The sequence below is a fragment of the Rhinoraja longicauda genome, chromosome 1 (assembly GCF_053455715.1).
Source record: "Rhinoraja longicauda isolate Sanriku21f chromosome 1, sRhiLon1.1, whole genome shotgun sequence".
In the NCBI taxonomy this organism is placed as follows: Eukaryota; Metazoa; Chordata; class Chondrichthyes; order Rajiformes; family Arhynchobatidae; genus Rhinoraja; species Rhinoraja longicauda.
Window position 1 is genome coordinate 130,794,763 of NC_135953.1, and position 8,548 is coordinate 130,803,310.

Here is an 8,548-nt window from a genome sequence, read left to right on the forward strand (position 1 = left end):
TGATCTCTGCTGGCCTCAACTGTTCGGGTAGTCCAGAACCAGGGGTCACAGTTTAAAAATAAGGGGTAGGCCATTTAGGAATGAGATGAGGAAAACCTTTTTCACCCAGAGAGTTGTGAATCTGTGGAATTCTCTGCCACTGAAGGCAGTGGAGGCCAATTCGCTGGATGTTTTCAAGAGAGAGTTAGATTTAGCTCTCAGGGCTAACAGAATCAAGGGATATGGGGAAAAAGCCAGAACGGGGTACTGATTGTGGATGATCAGCCATGATCATATTGAATGGCGGTGCTGGCTCGAAGGGCCGAATGGCCTACTCCTGCAGCTATTTTCTATGGTTCTATGTTTCCATGTAACTCCACTTCAGTGCAACTTCCTCATAACTCATCATTCCTCAATCTTTCAATTATTTGTCCATCTCCAACTTAAGCATATGCGGTGATCTGGCCTGCACTACACTGTGGGGGAAAGAGAATTTCAGCAATTCACTACTTTCTGAAAGAAACATAGAAACATAGAAACATAGAAAATAGGTGCAGGAGTAGGCTTTTCGGCCCTTTGAGCCTGCACCGCCATTCAATATGATCATGGCTGATCATCCAGCTCAGTAACCTGTACCTGCCTTCTCTCCATACCCCCTGATCCCTTTAGCCACAAGGGCCACATCTAACTTCCTCTTAAATATAGCCAATGAACTGGCCTCAACTACCTTCTGTGGCAGAGAATTCCACAGACTCACCACTCTCTGTGTAAAGAAATGTTTTCTCATCTCGGTCCTAAAAGACTTCCCCCTTATCCTTAAGCTGTGACCCCTGGTTCTGGACTTCCCCAACATCGGGAACAATCTTCCCGCATCTAGCCTCTCCAACCCCTTAAGAATTTTATATGTTTCAATAAGATTCAATGAAAGAAGAAATGTCTATGTGCCTCCGTTTTAAATGACCAGCCCCTTTTTATGTAGTTGATTGGTGAAAACATCTCAACATCTACCCTGTTAAGCCTCCGAATGATCTAATGTGTTTGAATAAGGAATGGCGACAGTTTTCTGAGTCAGGATAGTTTGTGAATTGGAGGGAAACATACCAGTCATTCATGTTTCTCGTATTTCTGCTGCCATTGTCATTCTCAGTGGCAAAGCTGCAGGCTCAGAATGCACGGTTTAAGGGTGCCTTGGTGAGGTTCTGCACCACGTTTTGTACATGGTACACATTGGAGCCACTTTGTATTGGTGTAGAGAGAAGTGAAAGGTGGAGGGTGTGTGCATTGAAGGTTGAGCGTCCATCTTTCATCAGACCGTATCATATTGCTAGTCTCTAAATTAGTGAGGGGATATGCTAAAATAATCTTGTGCTAACATTGCAAAACTGCTGGTTGGAAAGTACACACTCTTGTCCTTGTTTGAAGATCTCCTCCAACACAACCGGAAGGTGCTGAGAACAATCAGATTTCAGTTACTGGATCACTTTCCAAAACTGTCGGTCAGGTTTTGCTCACTTGAGACAAAAGTCTTCTCACAATGCAATGGATGGCCAAATTCTTCAGAGAAGATCATTCCTGGTCTTTGTCTTCAGTTTTTCTTGGTCATTCTGCACGATAATATCTGCTTTGTAGGTTTGATCTCTATTCACCACTAAACTGCGAATGGAATCATTTGGTATATTTCCATTTTTATGCTTTTCTCAAACTGTTTTAAATGACTACCCATGTTAATTACTTTCGTGACATTTCTGTGAAATTCTTTGACTTAAAATATTCTCCTGTAGTCAAGTTTTCAACACATCTTATCCTAGCAGCACTGCAACTATTCCCCCCCCCCCCCCCCCAGCCAACACATCACACCTCCAGTTAGTGTCAACAATATATCTTAACTTGTATGCTTATTTCTATGAATGTTTGTATTGAGGTAAGTCCAAAAACAAATCAGTAATCTATATCTTGCCAGCGTGAGAACCAGCCAATTCCATTTTACAGCACTGAAAATACATTGTTTGATTCTGATCTCCCAGTGGGTGAGCACGTCAACTTCCCCCTCCCACTCCCAGTCTGACTTTTCTGTCATGGGCCTCCTCCAGTGCCACAGTGAGGCCCACTGGAAATTGGAGGAACAACACCTCATATTTTGCTTGGGCAGCTTGCAGCCCAGCGGTATGAACATTGACTTCTCCAATTTTAGATAGTTCCTCTGTCCCTCTCTTCCCCTCCCCCTTCCCAGTTCTCCCTCTATCTTCCTGTCTCCACCTATATCCTTCCTTTGTCCCGCCCCCCTGACATCAGTCTGAAGAAGGGTCTCGACCCGAAACGTCACCCATTCCTTCTCTCCTGAGATGCTGCCTGACCTGCTGAGTTACTCCACCTTTTTGTGAAATAAATACCTTCGATTTGTACCAGCATCTGCAGTTATTTTCTTACACTACTTGTTTGATCCTGGAATCACCAACCAAAAAGAAAATAGTGAATATACTGTTATTTTCATAATAACTGGTTTTAACCAGCGACTAAGATCTTGTCCCGATTGCTTCTTTGAAACAGTTCGAAATAACATCAGAAAAATCCAGCTCTATTTCTATTCTTGAATACTGTGGAATTGGCCATATGTAGTTTCAGTCCTGCAAAGTGGTTATTTATTTAGCATTATGAGACAACCCTTTTAAATGTTCCTTTCTTTGGGAATATACCGCTGAAAGAAAAGATCAATTTGTGCTGGACAACTTTTCAAAGAATCACAAAGGTCAATGTTACTGACAAGATAGTTTATGGGTTGGTAGTGTATTTTGAAAATCAGTTTTTAACAAAGCTCAGTGAAATCTAGAAAATGTAGAGGTTCTATCTTTTCATCGTGTATTTTGTTTTCTGTACTGATTATCTTTCTTCAGGGCTTCACTTGAAATCCCTTAAGCATCTTATCCACTGAAGTTTGAATTTATTTACCTTTCTGAAGCCACTTCATTTTAGACATGCCGAAGTACTCATTGTTCATAATGTAAATCAAAAGATGATCTATTTAAATTATTGGAGTATTGTTTCAACATAAGAAATATTTACATTAATAATTTGTTTTAATAATCTGTGCAGAGTTTGTGCACTCTCCTGTGAGCTTGTGGTATTTTTCTGAGTGCTCTCCCAAGATGTGCTGTTTAGCAGGCTTCTGGTACATGTTGCCAGGGTGGTGTGAAGGCAGATATGAAAGTGGCAATTTAGAGGCTTTTAAATGAGCACATGCATATGCAGGGAACAGAGAGTATTGGATTATGTGCAGGTGGATGAGATTTGTTTGTGTTGGCATCATGTCCAGCACAGACATTGTGGGCCGAAGGGCCTGTTCATGTGCCTTGCTTTTCTATGTTCTATGTTAACCTGTTCAGTGCCACCCCTGAGTATACTCAGGTCATGGCCAATAGTTTTTTAAAAATTGGCAATGAACAGGTTAATAGGTTACTGTAAATTATTCCCAGTTTAAGTAAATAGAGGGGGATTTGGGAGGAATTGATGGGAATATGAGAGAGAATAGATAACTGGAAAGTGGAAATGATGAAACTGATCTGAGAGCCAGACTGAATGGACTCATATGTCATGAGGAATTATGAAAACATTCTGAAAAATATGATTTTCATCAAAGATTAGTTTGGAATTCATTTTTGGCAATAGCTACTGAAATTAAATAACGGAATGATCTTCCAGAGAAGTGATGGCAGCCACACTTGGAATTTTTACGCATTCACTTCTGCAGTTGCTTCATTATGTGAGTTGCAAAATCCTAAATTTTTACAGAGATAAATGGTGGCAGTTTCCTGATTCCACACCAACTGTGCAGTTCACATTGAGTCTACCCTCAGAGTGTGTCTGTCTGTAGCTGTCCTGCATTCATGCTGAGAACCTATCTGCTGTTCCTGTAGAGTGGTAAATTCTATGAGTCCATTCTCTCGAATGGAAAGGAATAACTGCAAATTAGAAGAGTTACCAATTGTTTTTGACTGGTTTAATTCTTTTTATGTATTTTCTAATTCATTACATGTTTTGTCTTTGTTTTCAAAGAATTAACAATATGTATTGTTAATTTAATAGAATGAACACTTCTTGCAGGTTTGTGAAGTCTCTTTGACAGCCAATAAGCTTGGGATAGCACTTCACTGACTGTCAAAGCTTAGTTAAGTTTAGTTTATTCGCTTAATTTAGAGAAACAGCGGGGAAACAGGCCCTTCGGCCTACCGAGCCCTTGCCGACCAGTGGTCCCCGCACACTAACACTATCTTGCACACACTGGGCTCAATTTAACAATTTTATCAAGCCAATTGGCCTACAAACCTGCACGTCTTTGGAGCATGGGAGGAAACTGGAGTTCCTAGCGAAAACCCATGCAGGTCACGGAGAGAACATGTAAACTCCACAAAGGCAACACCAATAGTCAATATCTAACCATCAAACCCAGGTCTCTGGCGCTGTAAGGCAGCAACTCAACCATTGCGCCACTATGCAGCGTTGTAAGCTTTTCTACGAAGATGACACAAAGTGCTCAGCAGGTCAGGCAGCATCTCAGAATAGGCGATGTTTCAGGTTGGGAGCCTTCTTCAGAATGATTGAAGGTGAGGGGAAAGAAAGCCGGAAGAGAAGAGAAGCATGACAAAGCTTGGCAAGTAATAGGCCGACTCGAATAGGGAGGGTTATTTGATAACTCATTATTTTTCAAGGAAACCATTGCTCTTCATAATGGTCTGAAAAGTGCATCTTTTCAGTGCATATTTGTAAAAAAAACCAGTTAATTTGTTATGTGTAAGAAGGAACTGCAGATGCTGGTTTACACCAAAGATTGACTCAAAAAGCTGGAGTAACTCAGCCGGTCAGGCAGCATCTCTGGAGAACATGGAATAGGTGATGTTACAGATCGAGAATCTTCTTCGGGTCACATTTGATATAACTTTAACGGGAATGTGCTGTCACCTGTGAGCTATTTTAGGTGCATTGAAGATCAACAATCTCTCACCTTCAATGGAACAAATTTTAGAAATGTTGCATCTAACACTTAAAAAACTGCAGTGGCAAAAGGCCTCAGTGTGTACTAACACCTGTGACAGACTTTTCAAAGTGGCAAGGATAAGGAATAAATATGCCATTGTTACTTTTGCCTGTACCCTGTGAGCATTTCTGAATAATATCATGTTACTCCTTAAATAGACAGAGTATAGTTTATGTAATTTGTACTGATTTATTGTCAATTTGAAAATTTAAATTACAAGTCTACTTGAGCTACGGAAAGTAACCAAACAAGATGAAATGAAAACTGTGCATTGAGGATCCAAGGTTAAATGAGATTGTTTTACTTTGGTTATTGGTGCAATAAAAATCTCCACTATATCAAGCAAATTATGACAAATGTGTGACAACCCAAGAATCCAGAAAACATAAGTCCTTGGGCAGAACATACAGAAGAGACCCCTGGCACTTGAAATCCATCAGAAAAATAATGGTCATCTCCTGTTCCTATTCTAATGGATCTAAGAAAATGTTGGGACCATCCAATCCCTGCAGCTTGATGCACTTTTCAGTTAGATCATGGATGACCAACACTTCAATAATTCAATGGTTCTTTATTTGTTACATTTGCAACTGCACTGTGAAATTCGTTTTGCATATTTACACCTGCAGGTGCCGGCATTTTGGCGCCATTTTCAAAGTCCAAAGTCTGGTTGGCTGACGTACTTGGTGCATTGGAGCAGTTACTGTGAACCAACGTCCCTCTCCTCGTCCGGTCATCTATGCATCCCGAGGGCGCCTCCTGCAGCTGACCTTGTAGGTGCTGGAGGCGTTACTCTGGTTCACCTTGCTCCTCGCCGCCGATGTCTCCAGCTCACTCTTACTTCCTCTGTCCAACAAGCCTTCAGGCGGGCTATGTGGTCAGCCGAGCCCTTGACTGGGCCCTGCCAACTGACGAGCCATCGAGCGGCTCCGCAGTCGGACGTCCGACGAGCCTTCACTGCTGCATGCCAAACCTTCAGCGCGGCCCTGCAGTCGGACAAGCCTTTGGGCAAGGTTCCGCTGACCACTAAGACTGCTGGTCTTCCGGGCGGGTACCACGGCAACCGCTCCTCGGTGGCCTCCACCCTTGGCACCTCCACACCTTTAAAATCCTTTGCTCAATATCCTTTAATACATTAGCTCCACAAACATCAAGAATATTGAGCATTATTCAGTGTCATTAGAGATAGAATTCTAGCAGCTTTCATGTGAAAAATACTTCATGATTTCACCTCTGATGGATCCAGCTCCAATTGTAAGATTATGTGTCTAAGACTAAATTCTTTCAGGTTAGGAATTAGTTTATCAACAGACAAAGTACAGAGTCTCTTTTTCATTTAAATTACTTCACATTATCACTCTTTGATTTACAAAACTCAAGGGAATAAGTAAATCATGATTTTACAATACTTAACAATAGTGTCGGCATAACTGAATCTTTTAAACCTCTACAATGATGGGTAGCTTCATGCTGTGAATGAATAAAAAAACAGAACTTTTATTTTTCACTGCATGGCAAAATATTTACCGGGAGCAGTTTATTTTTACCAATCCTATTCAAAGGGTGCATGGCACTAGGAGAAATTCAGATATTACCACCCTTGAGGTCCTTCTTTATAACATCTTTCTTAACTCCCTATATTCACGCCAAAGCACCTCATCCCTTTTCCCATCAAAGCACCTCATCCCTTTTCCCATCAAAGCACCTCATCCCTTTTCCCATCGTTGGTGAAATGCATGAATGTTATAAATTAATGGTTGTTCTTAGCTTGCGAAATGCAGATCTTAGACTCCTGAGCGCCAAACTCCAGTAAAGGGTTGAGCAGGCACTGAGCAGGCTTATCAAGATGTTAGCAGGGAAAGTCAGACTTAAGTTAAGAAGAGAGATTGAAAAGTTGAGGGAAAACAATTGTCCTTGCAACAAAGAAGATTCAACCTCATCAATATTTTGATAGACACATAAAGAAACTCCACTTCCTCTAGAAGGGAATGTAGGAATGAAAACCAGATGCTGGTTAAAGTTGAAGGTAGACGCAAAATGCTGGAGTAACTCAGCGAGTCAGGCAGCATCTCTGGAGAGAAGGAATGGGTGACGTTTTGGTTCGAGACCTTTCTCCCTTCTCTGGAAGGGAGATCGACTGCCAGAGTCATAAATTTTCAACTTACTGGTAAAAGATATCGAAGGCAGGTGAGGGATTTTTTTCTTTACTTAGATATTTGCAGGATTTTACCTAAGAAAAGATGGTGGAAGCTGATCCTGTAAACATTTGGTAAGGAATTTGAGAAATTACTGGAAGGGAGAAACTTAAAAATATATGGACAACAGTTATGTTGTCCGCTTGGCCGCGGGGCCTTCCATCGCCCGGTGCGGCTCGGCCGCGGAACTTAGCTGCGCACGGCTCGGTCGCGGGGCCTTCCATCGCCCGGCTCAGCCGCGAGACGTTTCAGCGCCCGGTGCGACTCGGCCGCGGGGACTTCCATCCCCTTGGGACTGTGCGGGTCGGTCGGGGACGAGCTGTCTGTCCGTGGGCGTGGGGAAGAGAGTGGAACTTTTGTTGCCTCCATCACAGTGAGGGGGTGTTTGGAGTCACTGTGATGGACGTTTGTGTTGGGTTATGTGTCTTGTGTTCTTTTTTGTGTATGACTGCTATGTAGTTTCGTTCGGTACCTTGGTACCGAATGACAAATAAAGCTCTGTTGAACTGTTAACGAAGAACAGCACTGGAAGAGCTGCCAATTCCAGCCTGGGTGAGCTGACAGAGGAGATAGTTGAAGCAGATATTAAATGACAACATTTAAAAGACATTTGGGCAGGTGCATGGACAGGAAAGGTTTAGAGGCCAAACGCAGGCAGGTGGGACGAGTGTAGATGGAGCAGCTTGTTCTGCATGGGCAAGTTGGGCCGAGGGGCCTGCTTCTAAGATGCATGGCTCTGTGACTCAATGGAACAACAGCACAAATTTCCGATTTCTGCACTGTTCCATTGTATAATTCTATGAATACAGACTGCATCCATGACCACTTTACAGGCTTATCTGAAAAATAACACTGAAAGCATTTGCTAAACTATAATGAAACTTCTCTCTTCAACTGTGCTGATACACAATATTTAATCGATGATTCCTCAACTGTATATAGTATGAAATACATGTTAATGTATTCAGTCTGGAATTTATGTCAGAAGTTCGGCAAAAAAAAGTGATATGTACTCTATATTCAACTGGTTCTGTGTGTTATCATGACTGAATTACTTTTTTTTAAAAAACATTTCTGGAACAGAAGAAAAGGATAACTCCAAATGTGTTTTTTTCCCCTGAGTTTGATATAAGGTTCATTACCACTGAATATTCCACTAATGCTCTTGGATACACGTTCGTGCAATATATCTGAAAACATTTGCTGCAAATAAAAGAATTATTGTAAGTTGCTTAGAAACAGGTAATTAAAAGCAAATATATACGTTTCTCCAGTTGCAAATTCCTAGAGATAGCATTGCCCACTCTTGACCTGGGTGTTAATTCAGCTGAAGGAGCTGTGAACT